Raw genomic sequence first — 15,242 nt, 5'->3', positions numbered from 1 at the left:
CCTATCTCAAGAAATCATAAAGAAATATATTCTGTAGCTTTTTATTTCAGCAATACCTAAAATGAATTAGGTTTCAGTTAGTATTACTTTACGTATTTCTAGTTATTTCATCTGTACACCGCACCATAGGATAGATATCATTATTTGTAATTACAGATGAGAATATTGAAGCTGTTCATAACTGACTCATCAGCAAGGTTTATATAGATAGCAGAGAAATAGAAAGAATTGGAATCTTCTGTGTCCAGAGCTTGAAGTTCCACCAATAGCACTATGCATTCTCATCATAGCTAGTTAAATTTACATATGAGAAAACAGTCTCTTTAATGAATTAGCGCTGTGAACCATTAGTTGACCTGCAAGGCAAGCGGCCATATTGAACACATGAGAGATTTTTGTTATTTTTAATAGACAAGGGTGGCCCTGGAAGTTTACAACATATGGATCTTTTGCTTTACTTCACAATAAATAAAAAATAACATCTGCTTAATTTTGCTGAATATTAAAGGTTATATCTTAGGTTGACTTGTGTATAAACCAAGGACTTCCAAATTGCATTTATATCTTTCATCCCTGATGGGTTGTTTCCCATAGGAGTATGATGTAATGTCTGAAACATTATCTTCAACATAGTAAAACTCTTTTGAATGTTTTAAGGTCAACTGTGACCCTAGCCCTGAGAACAACATACAGATTTGCTTATGATGATGCTTTATTGCAATGCCCCATATTTTAACACAAATTTCTAGACCTATAAAATTTTCCTCTGTGATCTCACAGTAATGTTTATTTAGCTTTTGTTTGTTTACCTGTAAAATGTGTTACAGAAATAGCTGTCCTATTAAGTGTATGTTTGAGAACTTTCAGTTAGAACCACATTCAGACTAAAGCTCAATTGTGGTTGCTGTGTAAAAGGAATGATGGGTTATGGAGAGCAGCCAGCAGTTACTGCAAGCATCCAGACTGCAGAGCAGAGGGTGTATTCGGACCTATAAAGTCTATTTATTCCATACCAGAGATGTGGAATTTGACATTGTAAACTAGACCAGTCAGTTAGACAATGAGGAAAGAAACTAAAAAGCATTTTGAGTTACTCATGAAGACTTTTAGAATAATATGAACAATCATTTCAAGCCATAATGTTTCCAATATTAATGAATTCACATTCTGTGGCTATGACCTACTGTCTGCATATTGAAGGAGCTCATCTCCGTTTGTCTAGGGAATTCAGTGTCATATTTCTGTTATTTGAGCAAGATATTTACCTGAGCTACTCCTGAAGCCCTTTCCTCTGCAGATAGGAGGGCTAGGTTGAATTTCTCTAGGAAGTAATGTAATTGCTCTTTAAGTTATCCAACCAATAACAACAAATAACGTTACTATAGCATTCCCTGGTGCCATAAGATTTACCAGACAGGGAAAAAGTACATCCCATCACCAAAGTTGTTTACCTTAAATTCGAACTGTTTGTCCTGGAGTTTTGCCAACCAGGCCCTGGTCAGCTCAAAAGCTTACTTGACCTTATTAAAAACCTCAAATGTTTGAAATGTTTGTTTTATCTTCCATGCTTCAAAATGTCAGCTCAGATCAATAAACAAAAGCTTATATTTGTTAAATACAAATAGGACTTCTACACATAAAGATAGCCAAAAGCATACTGTGAGGGCCTTCTTGATGACTGAAAATAAACATAATTCAGAGACCATGTTAGAACAAGACAGGGTTTCCAGAAATATGGGAGAAAATACCAAAGAAGAAGAAGAAGAAGAAGAAGAAGAAGAAGAAGAAGAAGAAGAAGAAGAAGAAGAAGAAGAAGTTAAAGGAAAAGCAGAAGCAGAAGATGAAGAAGAAGGAGAAGAAGCAGCAGTTAAAAGAGTAAAAGAGCAAACAAGGGCAGGAATGAAAGGAGAACCTATGCAGAGTGTGGAAGCCCATGGTGCCAGTAACTTAATTCTATCCTTTCGCCACATCTTCAACACTCTATATGCTGAGTATTTGTTTATGTCAACTACTGATAGTGATTTGTTAAAAGTGTTACATATATGTATGTGTGTACATGCACCCGATTGTTGTCTTAGATTTCCATTGTAAGGATATATTGAACCATCAATTCATTTCGATTTATTTTTTGTTATCTTCAAGAGAAGGAATGAGATATATATGTATAAAATTGAATTTAATCATTTTAAACTGTATTAAATATTAATGTTATCCTAACCATCAATTTCAGAAAACAAAAGAAAGATAATTTGATTTTACATATTCAGGGATTAAGTACTGTCAATGTTTTTGCTTTAAAGCCTCAAAATGGAGGGTTTTTAATTGAATGAGAAATAAAATTTCTCAACTCACAATATAGTTTCTTGTAAGTAAGCATATGCTCTTCAGTATGTCATTGGCTACTTCCTTCTCTCTGGGCTTTTAACAATTAACTTTTAATACTTTAATTCATTTTGGAATGGATAATGTGTTCTTTATGCCCTGAACTATAGCTATGAACCCAAAAGTAAATTCTCCCTCCTAAATAAACCACAGTTGGTAAATTTCTGTGACGTTCTTTGTGAGACATTTGATGTAATAAATTTTTCATTAAAAACTAAACTTGTGGGAAAGGGGCAAGATGGCGGCGCCAGGAGGACTCTCATTCTGAGCAGCAGCACAGCAGGATCAGCACAGTGAACAGCAATCAGAACTTGCGGCCATAAAACACAGTCATTGTTTCCCAGGTGAGAGGATACCCCACGGTGGGGGATTCAATCAGCTTTTAACTCACCCAGCTAAACCCCAGAAGAGATCCCGGTTCCGCCAGACGCTTGGCTGCCGGCCGCCAGCCCCTGCCCCAGCCCAGAGCCACAAGCCAGTGTCTCTGGTCACGGTCCCAGACTGAACCATGGGCACCACACTATCAGAGACTGGAATTTTCAGTCGAGAGATAACCCCAGGGTACAGGAAACGATTGGGACTGGCCTTAGGTCACCCAGACATCCCCTGGAAAAGACTCGGGCAGGTTCCACGGGCACCCCAGGAGCCAGCCCGGAGCCAGAGCCGGGAACCCAGGTTCCGGCACAGAGCCCTGCCTGCCTGCGCGCCTGATTCGCCGCCGGAGATAGAAATGGCTGGTCTGATCTCAGAGCACTCAGCTCACCCCCAACCTGAAAAGGTCCCCGGAAAATTACCCAGCTTAGGGAGCCACTCAGGCTCCCAAAAGCCGCAAAGGCAGACACAGGCAGTTTCTGCGCACCAGACAGCTGGCAGAGACTGAGCCGCCATCACACAGCTGTGCTCCAGGCACAGGCAGTTTCTGCGACCAGCCAGCTGGCGGACACTGAGCAGTGTGCACCAGGGCAAAAAAAAAGACACTGGGAGTCCGTGTCTCCAGAGAATCCACGGGGAAGGAAGGAAACTGTAATGACCTAAATCACCCAATCCTTCCTTAGAAAAAGTCTAGCAGTCTAGTGGGGCCGAGGCGCCAGCACTCAGCTGTGCTCCAGACACAGGCACAAACAGTTGAGGCGCGCCTGATGTCCAACTGGGTCACAGCAGCTGATCATTAAATTTACAACAAGAAACCCAGAAACAGGGCAGCTGCCCTCAGGACTTCCCTGGGTGAGAGGAGAACCCTCTCGACTAACAAAGACCACAGTTACCACTCAGGTCTATATCCCTGAGGTGAACAACTCCTGAAAAAACACCAGCCATCCAGGGACTATACCCAAAAAGCTGAGAAGACATCCTTCAGGAAAAACCAGCTTTCTGCAAAGGGGATTCTCTCCACCACAGGATCCCCAGGAACCACCAGAAAATAACCCCAAACACCGAAGATAACACAATGGGTAGAGGCCAGCGTAAAAGCTCAAGCAACAAAAGACAGAGCAATATGGCATCTCCAGAACCCAGTTACCCAGGGGCAAGTAGCCCTGGACACCCCACCATAACTGAAATCCAAGAAGATGACCTAACAAGCATGCTCATGAAGATGATAACAGAGGAAACAAATAAGATTCGTAAAGACATAGAGGAAGATAAACTCAAACAGAATATTGCCATCCATAAAGAAATAGAGGAAGCTGCAGCCAAACAGTTTATGGCCTTTAGAAAGGAAATGCTTAAAACACTGAATGAAATGATAGAAACAGAGTTGAAGGAACTAAAAGAAAAACAGGAAAGTACAATCAGACAGGTGAAGGAAGTAAACAAAACAACTCAAGACCTGAAGATAGAATTGGAAAAATTAAAGAAAACACAAATGGAAGAAATAATGGAAAGGAAGAATCTAGGGAAGAAAACAGGAACTACAGAGATAAGCATAACCAACAGACTACAAGAGATGGAAGAAAGAATCTCAGGTGTAGAAGATACAATGGAAGAAATCGATGTATCTGTCAAAGAAAATGTTAAATCCGAAAAATTCCTGACACAGACCGTCCAAGAAATGCAGGACAATATGAAAAGACAAAACCTAAGAATAATAGGTATAGAGGAAAAAGAAGACTCCCTTCTCCAAGGCCCAGAAAATATTTTCAACAAAATCATTGAAGAAAATTTCCCCAAGCTAAAGGAGAGGCCAATTAGAATACATGAGGCCTACAGAACACCCAACAAATTTGACCAGAAAAGAAAATCCTCCCGCCACATAATAATCAAAACAGTAAGTATACAGAACAAAGAAAAAATACTAAAAGCTGCAAGGGAAAAAGGCCAAGTAACATATAATGGCAAACCCATTAGAATCACACCTGACTTTTCAACAGAGACTATGAAAGCCAGAAGGGCCTGGACGGATATCATGCAGACCCTAAGAGAACACAGATGTCAGCCAAGGCTACTATACCCCGCAAAACTCTCAGTCCTCATAGATGGAGAAAACAAGATATTCAATGACAAAAACAAATTTCAACAATACCTACAAACAAATCCAGCATTACAGAAGACACTGGAAGGGAAAATACAACCCAAGAAAGCTACCTACATTCAAGAAAACACAGGAAATAAATAACCTCACTTCAGTAAAACAAAAAGCAACCAAGCACACAACAGTATGACCACAGCCAACATCAAAATCAAGAGATCTAACAGCCACTGGTCATTAATCTCTCTCAACATCAATGGACTCAACTCTCCAATAAAAAGACACAGATTAACAGAATGGATACGTAAACAAAACCCAGAAATCTGTTGCATACAAGAAACACACCTAAGACACAAAGATAGACATTACCTGAGGGTAAAGGGTTGGAAGACGACTTTCCAAGCAAACGGACCCAAGAAGCAAGCAGGAGTAGCCATTCTAATATCTGATAAAATAGACTTTCAACCAAAATTAATCAAAAGAGATGGGGAAGGACACTTCATACTCATCAAGGGAAAATTCCACCAGGAAGACATCACAATCCTGAACATCTATGCCCCAAATACAAGGGCACCCACATTTGTGAAAGAAACATTGATAAAATTTAAAGCACATATAGATCCCCACACGTTAATAGTGGGAGACTTCAACACCCCACTCTCAACAAAGGACAGGTCAACAAAACAGAAATTAAACAAAGAAACAATGTCTCTGACAGAGGTCATGAATCAAATGGACCTAACAGACATTTACAGAACTTTACACCCAAACACAAAAGAATTTACCTTCTTCTCAGCACCTCATGGAACCTTCTCCAAAATAGACCACATAGTGGGTCACAAAGCAAGTCTCAACAGATACAAGAAGATTGAAATAATCCCATGTATCTTGTCTGATCACCATGGAATAAAGCTGGACCTCAACAATAACAGAAATAACAAAAAGCCTACACATACATGGAAACTGAACAACTTGTTACTAAATGACAGCTGGGTCAGGGAAGAAATAAAGAAAGAAATTAAAGTCTTTCTAGAAATCAATGAAAATGAAGACACAACATACCCGAACTTGTGGGACACAATGAAAGCAGTGCTAAGAGGAAAGTTCATAGCACTAAGTGCCTTCAAGAAGAAATTCGAGACAGCTCATTCAAGCACCCTAATGGCTCACTTAAAAACCCTAGAAAAAGAAGAAGCAGACACACCAAGAAGGAGTAGACGGCTGGAAATAATCAAACTCAGGGCTGAAATCAATCAATTGGAAACAAATAAAACAATTCAAAGAATCAATGAAACCAAGAGCTGGTTCTTTGAGAAAATCAACAAGATTGACAAACCCTTAGCCAGGCTAACTAAAAGGCAGAGAGACACCACCCAAATCAACAAAATCAGAAATGAAAAGGGGGATATAACTACAGACACTGAGGAAATCCAAACAATCATTAGGACTTACTTCAAAAGTCTATATGCCACAAAATTTGAAAATATAAATGAAATGGACAATTTTCTTGATCAATTTGACTTACCAAAGCTGAATCAGGACCAGGTAAATCAACTAAACAGTCCTATATCTCCCAAAGAAATAGAAGCGGTCATCAAAAGTCTCCCATCCAAAAAAAGCCCAGGACCAGATGGCTTCAGCGCAGAATTCTACCAGACCTTCAAAGAAGAGCTAACACCAATTCTCTTCAAACTATTCCACAAAATAGAAACAGAAGGAACATTACCAAACTCATTCTATGAAGCCACAGTCACCTTGGTACCTAAACCTCACAAAGACTCAACAAAGAAAAAGAATTTCCGGCCAATCTCCCTTATGAACATTGATGCAAAAATACTTAATAAAATACTTGCAAACCGAATCCAAGAACACATCAAAGATATTATCCACTATGACCAAGTAGGCTTCATCCCAGGTATGCAGGGGTGGTTCAATATACGGAAATCCATCAATGTGATCCACCATATTAACAAACTGAAAGAAAAAAAACACATGATAATCTCCCTAGATGCTGAAAAAGCCTTTGACAAAATCCAACATCCATTCATGTTTAAAGTATTGGAGAGATCAGGGATACAAGGCACATATCTAAACATAGTAAAGTCGATATACAGCAAGCCTATAGCCAACATCAAACTGAACGGAGAGAAACTTAAAGCAATCCCACTGAAATCAGGGACAAGACAAGGCTGCCCACTCTCTCCATATTTCTTCAACATAGTGCTGGAAGTCCTTGCTAGAGCAATAAGACAGTTGAAGGAGATCAAGGGGATACAAATTGGAAAGGAAGAAGTCAAATTATCACTATTTGCAGATGATATGATAGTATACGTGAGTGACCCCAAAAACTCTACCAGGGAACTCCTACTGCTGATAAACACCTTCAGCAAAGTGGCCGGATACAAAATTAACTCAAAAAAATCAGTAGCCCTCCTGTATACAAAAGACAAAAGGGCTGAGAAAGAAATTAGGGAAACAACACCCTTCACAATAGCCACAAATGACATAAGGTACCTCTGAGTAACCCTAACCAAGGAAGTCAAAGATTTGTATGAAAAAAATTTCAAATCTCTGAAGAAAGAATTAGAAGAAGATATGAGAAGATGGAAAGATCTCCCATGCTCATGGCTTGGCAAGATTAACATAGTAAAAATGGCCATCTTACCAAAAGCAATCTACAGATTCAATGCAATGCCCATCAAATTACCAACACAGCTCTTTACAGACCTGGAAAGAAAAATTCTCAACTTCATCTGGAATAACAAGAAACCCAGAATTGCTAAAACAATCCTCTACAATAAAAGATCTTCCGGAGGTATCTCCATCCCTGATCTTAAGTTGTACTATAGAGCAACAGTTTTAAAAACTGCATGGTACTGGCATAGAAACAGAATGGTGGATCAATGGAACCAAACAGAGGACCCAGAAATAAACCCACACACTTATGGACACCTGATCTTTGACAAAGACGCCAAAACCATACAATGGATAAAAGATAGCATCTTCAACAAATGGTGCTGGTCTAACTGGATGTCTACATGTAGAAAAATGAAAATAGATCCATACTTGTCACCCTGCACAAAACTGAAGTCCAAGTGGATCAAAGACCTCAACATAAAACCAGACACATTAAATCGGCTTGAAAAAAAAGTGGGAAATACCCTAGAACTCATTGGTACAGGGGAAAACTTCCTGAACAGAACTCCAACAGCACAGGCTCTAAGAGCAACAGTCAATAAATGGGACCTCATGAAACTGAAAAGCTTCTGTAAAGCAAAGGACACCGTCATCAAAACAAAGCGACCACCTACAGATTGGGAAAGAATCTTCACCAACCCTTTATCTGACAGAGGACTCATATCCAGTATATATAAAGAACTAAAGAAGCTGAAAAGCAGCAAACCAAGTAATCCACTTAAAAAATGGGGAACAGAGCTAAACAGAGAATTCTCTGTAGAGGAATACCGAATGGCAGAGAAGCACTTAAAGAAATGCTCAACCTCACTAGCCATTAGGGAAATGCAAATCAAAACAACCCTGAGATTTCACCTTACACCCATGAGAATGGCCAAGATCAAAAACTCAAGTGACAACACATGCTGGAGAGGTTGTGGAGAAAGGGGAACCCTTCTCCACTGCTGGTGGGAATGTAAACTTGTACAACCACTCTGGAAATCAATCTGGCGCTTTCTCAGACAACTAGGAATAGCGCTTCCTCAAGTTCGAGCCATACCATTACTGGGCATATATCCAAAAGAGGCTCAAGTACACAAAAAGGACATTTGCTCAACCATGTTTGTAGCAGCTTTATTTGTAATAGCCAGAAGCTGGAAACAACCCAGATGCCCCTCAACTGAAGAATGGACGCGGAAATTGTGGTACATCTACACAATGGAATATTACTCAGCAATGAAAAATAAGGAAATCATGAAATTTGCAGGTAAATGGTGGGATCTGGAAAGGATCATCCTGAGTGAGTTGTCCCAGAAGCAAAAAGACACACATGGTATATACTCACTCATACAGACATACAACATAGGACAAACCCACTAAAACCTGTGCATCTAAAGAAACTAAGCAAGAGAGAGGACCCTAACTAAAATGTCCAATCCCCATCCGGAAAGGCAAAGAGGATGGACATCAGAAGAAGAAGAAAACAGGAAACAACCTAGGAACCCACCACAGAGGGCCTCTGAAAGCCTCTGCCCTTCAGACTATCAAAGTAGATGTTGAGCCTGATGGGCAACTGTTGGGCAGAGTGAATGGAATTTTAGGTAAGAACTGGGAAATAGCAAGGGCTGGAGAGGACAGGGTCTCCACAAGGAGAGCAACAGAACAAGAAAATTTGAACACAGGGAACTTCCCAGAGACTCATACTCCAACCAAGGACTATTCATGGAGATAACCCAGAACCCCTGCACAGATGTAGCCCAGGGCAGTTCAGAGTCCAATTGGGTTACATAGTAATGTGAAGAGGGACTGCCTCTGACATAATCTGATTGGCCTGCTCTTTGATCACCTCCCTCTGCGGGGGAGCAGCCTTACCAGGCCATAGTAGAGGACAATGCAGCCACTTTTGATGTGAACTGACAGACTAAGATCAGAAAGGAGAGGAGAACCTCCCCTATCAGTGGACTTGGGGAGTGGCATGCAAGCAGAGGGAGGAGGGAGGGTGGGATTGGGAGGGGAGGAGGGAGGGGCTTATGGGGGGATGCAGAATGAATAAAGTGTAATTGATGAAAAAAAAAAGAATAATGTGGGAAGGGAGAAAGGGGGAAACTACAGTTAAGATGTAATATATGAGAGATGACTATTTTTTTAAGTTTTACAAATAAATAAATAACATGGAGCTAGTGTGTCAATAAAGTGAATGCCAAAAAAAAAAAAAAAAAAAAAAACTAAACTTGTTTATGAGTCGCAGCATCTGCCTCAATACCATGAAGGGTAGAGCCTTTCAGAGCCCCTCTGTGGTAGGTTCCTGTCCTGTTCTCTGTTTTCTCCCTCCTCTATGTCCATCCTCTTTGCCTGAATGGGGATTGAGCATTTAAGCCAGAGTCCTCTTTCCTGATTAGCTTCTTTAGGTATACAGATTTTAGTATGTTTATCTTATATTATATGTCTAATATCCACTTATGAGTGAGTATATACCTTGTGTGTCTTTCTGCTTCTGTGATACCTCATTCAGATGCTGAGACTAATAGTCAAACTTTGGGCAGAGTGCAGGGAATCTTATGAAAGAAGTAGGACACAGTAAGACCTGGAGAAGACAGGAGCTCCACAAGGAGAGCAACAGATCCAAAATTCTGGGGACAGTGGTCTTTTCTGAAACTGATACTCCAGCCAAGGACCACTCATGGAGATGGCCTGGAACCCCTGCACAGATGTAGCCTATGGCAGTTCAGTATCCAAGTGGTCTCCATAGTAATGGGGACAGGGACTGTCTCTGACAGGAATTGATTGCCCTGCTCTTTGATCACCTCCCCCTGAGGGGGGAGCAGCCTTCCCAGGCCACAGAGGAAGACAATACAGCCACTCCTGATGAGACCTGATAGACTCGCGTCAGATGGAAGGGGAGGAGGACCTCCCCTCTCAATGGACTTGGAGAGGAGCATGGGAGGAGATGAGGGAGGTAGGGTAGGGTTGGGAAAGAATGAGAAAGGGGGCTACAGCTGGGCTACAAAGTGAATAAACTGTAATTAATAAAAATAAAAATAATTAAATAAAAAAGATACACTTGAAAAAAACTAAACTTGTGATGAACTATTATTTTAAGATTGTTAAATTTAAACTCCTTTTTTATTAGCCAAGATTACCTACATCTATAGCTGTCTTCTACTACAATCATATATATTACACAAAATATAATATAATTTGTCATAAATTTAAATACATATATATACATTTATGTGTATACATATGAAAGGATACACATTTTACTCAGAAAAGAAGTTGGCATTCAATTGAAATGTTTAGCATTCATGCTTATAAAGTATCCATTGTTTAATGCCTTAAATTATTGCAAAATGTTCTCTAGGGTATTATCTAGGGTTGGAAATTAGTTCAGAAATTGGATTACTGAGATTTATGATAAACTGATCATCTTCTTTGCAATGGTTATAACAACATAAGAACAGTAGAATACAAATCAAATCAGAACATCATCATATATCCAAATCAGCAATGGGGTCCAGCAATCCACATAACAGTTCTGACTGGCAAGGAGGCTAGTTCTGGCTTACAGATAACTGCTTAAAGAAAAACTAAGGGCTTATTTCTATTCTTAAAAAAAATAACTGAGACAAACAATATTGTACAAGGAATTCTCAAACAAGCATCCTGATGTCCTGTTTCCAGATCTTTGTTTTTCCCCCTCACTACTGTTTAGTCAAAACTGTTGTGCCTCTCAAAACACTGATGCTCTGAGTAGGACTATGACCCCAATCCTGAGTTTCAGGGTCCTTCCTTAGCTGAGGGTGCTGACCTACAATGCCATATAGGTAACCAGAGAAGGTTCATTCGTTTCACTTTTTACTCAAAAAAGTATCTCTCAACTTCATTGCTGTGTAGATGTTTCACAAAAACATTTTTATAAGACTCCAAAATAACTCGGCAAAAGGTATCTTATTGCTCCTGTTTGATAGGTGTTGAGATCACAGCTCAAAAGTATCAAACAGTTTTTCAAATTTCATAGACCTAGAAAAAATGTGGAACTGGCAATAAAGCTCAGGTTGACCAAAGATCTTTTTCTGGAAGAGGATCCGAGAATGTAATTAGTCTAGATAATTATCCACAATTATCAAAATGTGACAGTTCTATAGATAGAAGTTTTAAACACCAACTTCGATATAAAAAAATATATTCCTCCTGGTAGACATGTTAAAATATGAATTTCATATTGAAAAATTTAATGAGCTTAATGAAATTTGTAACAGAAATGAAAGAAGAGATTAAAACAGGCTAGGGATGTAGCTAAGTTGGTAGACTGCTTACCTAGTATGTACAAAACCTGGTTTTACTCACCAGCATTGCTTGAAACTGAGTACTGTGGCTGTTTTAGTTACTGTTCTCATTCTATGAAGAGACACAATGACAAAGACAGCTTATAGAAGAAAGCATTTACTTGGCAGATTGCTTAAAATGTCAGAGGGTCAGTCCATGACCATCATGATGGGAAGCAGACAGGTATGGCACTGGAGCAGTAGCTGAGAGTGCACATGTGAGCCAAAAGTAGCAGACAAACCCTGCATGTGTGTGTCTGAGAGAGAGGTGGGGAAGGATGGAGTGGGGAAAGAGAGAAAGTGGAGGAGAGAGAGAGGAGGGGAGGGATGGAGAGGAAGGGAAGGAGAAATACAGAGAACATAGGGAGGGGGCATGGGAGAAAATATAAGCCTGGGAACCCAGCCTGAGCTTTTGAAACCTCAAAGCCAACCCTCAGTGACACACCTTTACTTACAAGGCCACACCTCCCAATTCTTCCAAAAAGATGCACTAAATGAGGACCAGCCATTTGAACATATAGGCTTATGGGACCATTTTCATTGTAACCACCACAGTGGCATGCATCTACGATCCTAGAACTTAAAAGGTGAGTCCACGAAGATCAGAAATTAAAGGTTATCCTAAATACATGCCTATTCCACCCCAGCCTGTCAAGAGAGAGGAGGGGAAAAGGAGAGGAGAATGGAGGGAGAGTAAGAAGGGGAAAAACAAGGACAAAATAAAAAGAGGAAAGGAAAGAAAGAGGGAAAAAAGAAGGAAAGAAGATAGCCCCTCTTATACCACTATTGTTTCTACAAAATGGCCACTACCCCTCACACAGACACACGTAACACATTATGAAAGAAGAGATTAAAAATATTAACTTTTATTTTTGGTTGTGAGCCTAGCCTTTAAAGGCTGTGCCATCTCTCCAGCAACCAGTCCTAATGAGACCTATTAGGCTAGGTTCAGACAGAAGAGAAGAGGGACCTGCCCTATCAGTGGACAAGGGTAAGGGTATAGGAGGAGAAGAGGGAGAGAGAAGGAATTGGGAGGAGATGAGGGAGGGGGCTACAGCCTGTATACAAAGTGAATAAATCTGGAGATAACCTAGAACCCCTACACAGATATAGCCCATGGCAGCTCAGTCTCCAAGTGGGTTCCCTAGTAAAGTGAACAGGGAGTGTCTCTGACATGAACTCAGGCTGGCTCTTTGATCACCTTCCCCTGAGGGGAGCAGCCTTCCTAGGCCACGGAGGAAGACAATGCAGCCAGTCCTGATGAGACCTGATAGACTAGTGTCAGAGGGAAGGGGAGGAGGACCTCCCCTATCAGTGGACTTGGGGAGGGGCATGGGACAAAAAGAGGGAGAGAAGGTGGGATTGGAGGGATGAGGGAGAGGGCTACAGCTGGGATATGAAGTGAATAAACTGTAATTAATAAAAAATAAGTAAATTAAACACAAAGTGAATAAATAATAAATAATTTTTTAAAAAGAAACATAGTGTTCATAGTATAAAGAGCCACAGAAAATAATGTAAATGACAGCATGCAAATAAGTCAAGAATAAATTTTACTCTTTAAGCCTTTATTTTGAAGTTTTGTTAAGAATATTTTAATAAATTTTTCTCTCAGCCGGAAATATCCAACTTAAAAAAAAAAAAAAGAAAATAGTAACTTTTACAAAGGTTACCTTATAACCTATGAGTAGTGATTCAGAAAAAAAAAAGAAAATCCATTGAACAGCTTGAACATTTCCTTCCCTCTGTAAGAGGAAGAAAAGGCATTCTTCTGTAAAAGGAAGTGCTTTGTTTTTAAAGAGTTGATGTGGAGGTTCTACTCGTGGTGTGTAGCTAGGAAAGTCCTTTAAGAGCATAATTTCAGGAAGGAAATACACATGGCAGTGGGAGTAGAAGGGGATCAGACACATACCTAAGCCAGTCCGATCAGCTAAATCAATCCTGTTGATCAATGGGGTGACAGAATTCACAATCACATTGCATTCACATTCAGCGCTTTGCTTTTTAAAAGCCTGGTGACAGATTAATGCTCACAGGTGACAGAAATATAAGTACTACTTCAAGACTGATTTCCAAGCCAAGGAAAGAGGCCATTATTTAGGATCTCAAAAGACTAGTATCAAATAATATGCATATTTGCAAAGTAAAATTGAACACTTTCGTGCCCAGGATGCTATTTTAATCAAATAGAACATCAAGTTGTTATAAGTAAAACCCACAGCTTTGCATAAACTCAACAGGCAGCAATTACAAGTGGAGACGTCATCAGGAAGCAAGCCCATCACCTGATGATAAGTTAATTGTTTCCTTGGTGTCACAGGTGATCCACTATTGTTATGTTGAGAAAGTAACATTTGCTCTTTGTTTTCGCTTCACAGTGGCAGCAATTTAAATAAGTAACTTATTTTACTTATGTTTGTTAAGTATTTACTATTTGTCTGGCTTTTATAGCATTAACACTTTCGGTGAGGCAATAAACATGAGAGAATAATGAATGCCTTTTTATGGTCCCCCTCTACAAGACAGAAAACTATTTTAGATCGCTGTGACAGAAAATGGTGCTTGGATCATGCAAGGAGAAAAGAGAAGTCTGGGTGGTTGTCACTATATACAAGATCTAACTTAAGACTCTCTGATAGAGGGAAATTTGAAATAAGATCTGAATTAGAAGAGAAACTAAATTTTGCAAATAGCTGGAAGAATGTCGAAGCACAGTGTTCAGCTGGCAAAGGTGGTCTGAGGCTTTAGTGAGTTCAAGAAACGCTGATTAAAGCCACATGTTATAACAGTAGAATACATAAAGAGGTATAGGCAGGGCTGAGGCAAGAGACAGAAGGACAAGGGACACTCAGTGCTCTTGTCCAATGCACAGTCACTGAGAGGTGAACTGAAGATGTGACTTATATTTTTAAGAGTTTCCTGGCCACCACTCTGTACGAAATGGATGATAAGGGTGCAGAGAGGCAGAAAGAATGCCAACAGTAACTGTGATAAAGTTACAGTGTCCTAGCATAGGCTGAGGCAGTTGTTGGAATTACTTATGAATTTATGGGTGTGTTTCTAACAGAGGGAACAATGAGTATACATTTGGAATTTGGTGTCAGTTTTAGAATGAGTAACAAAAACAAGAAAGAAGGAAGGAAAGAAAGAAAAAAAGAAAGAAAGAAAGAAAGAAAGAAGGGAGGGAGGGAGGGAGGGAGGGAGGGAGGAAAGAAAGAAAGAGAAAGAAAGAAAGAAAGAAAGAAAGAAAGAAAGAAAGAAAGAAAGAAAGAAAGAAAGAAAGAAAGTCTGAAAGTGTTACCAAAACTGTTGGCTGGAGGAATTGGTTGAATAGGAATGTTTTACCTGTTAACCTGGGGAACACCATGACGCAAATTGAGAAATCAGTGTTCAAA

Source organism: Meriones unguiculatus, chromosome 2, assembly GCF_030254825.1.
Source record: "Meriones unguiculatus strain TT.TT164.6M chromosome 2, Bangor_MerUng_6.1, whole genome shotgun sequence".
In the NCBI taxonomy this organism is placed as follows: domain Eukaryota; kingdom Metazoa; phylum Chordata; class Mammalia; order Rodentia; family Muridae; genus Meriones; species Meriones unguiculatus.
The sequence above is the reverse complement of the archived record's forward strand: the minus strand, read 5'-3'. Positions refer to the sequence as shown.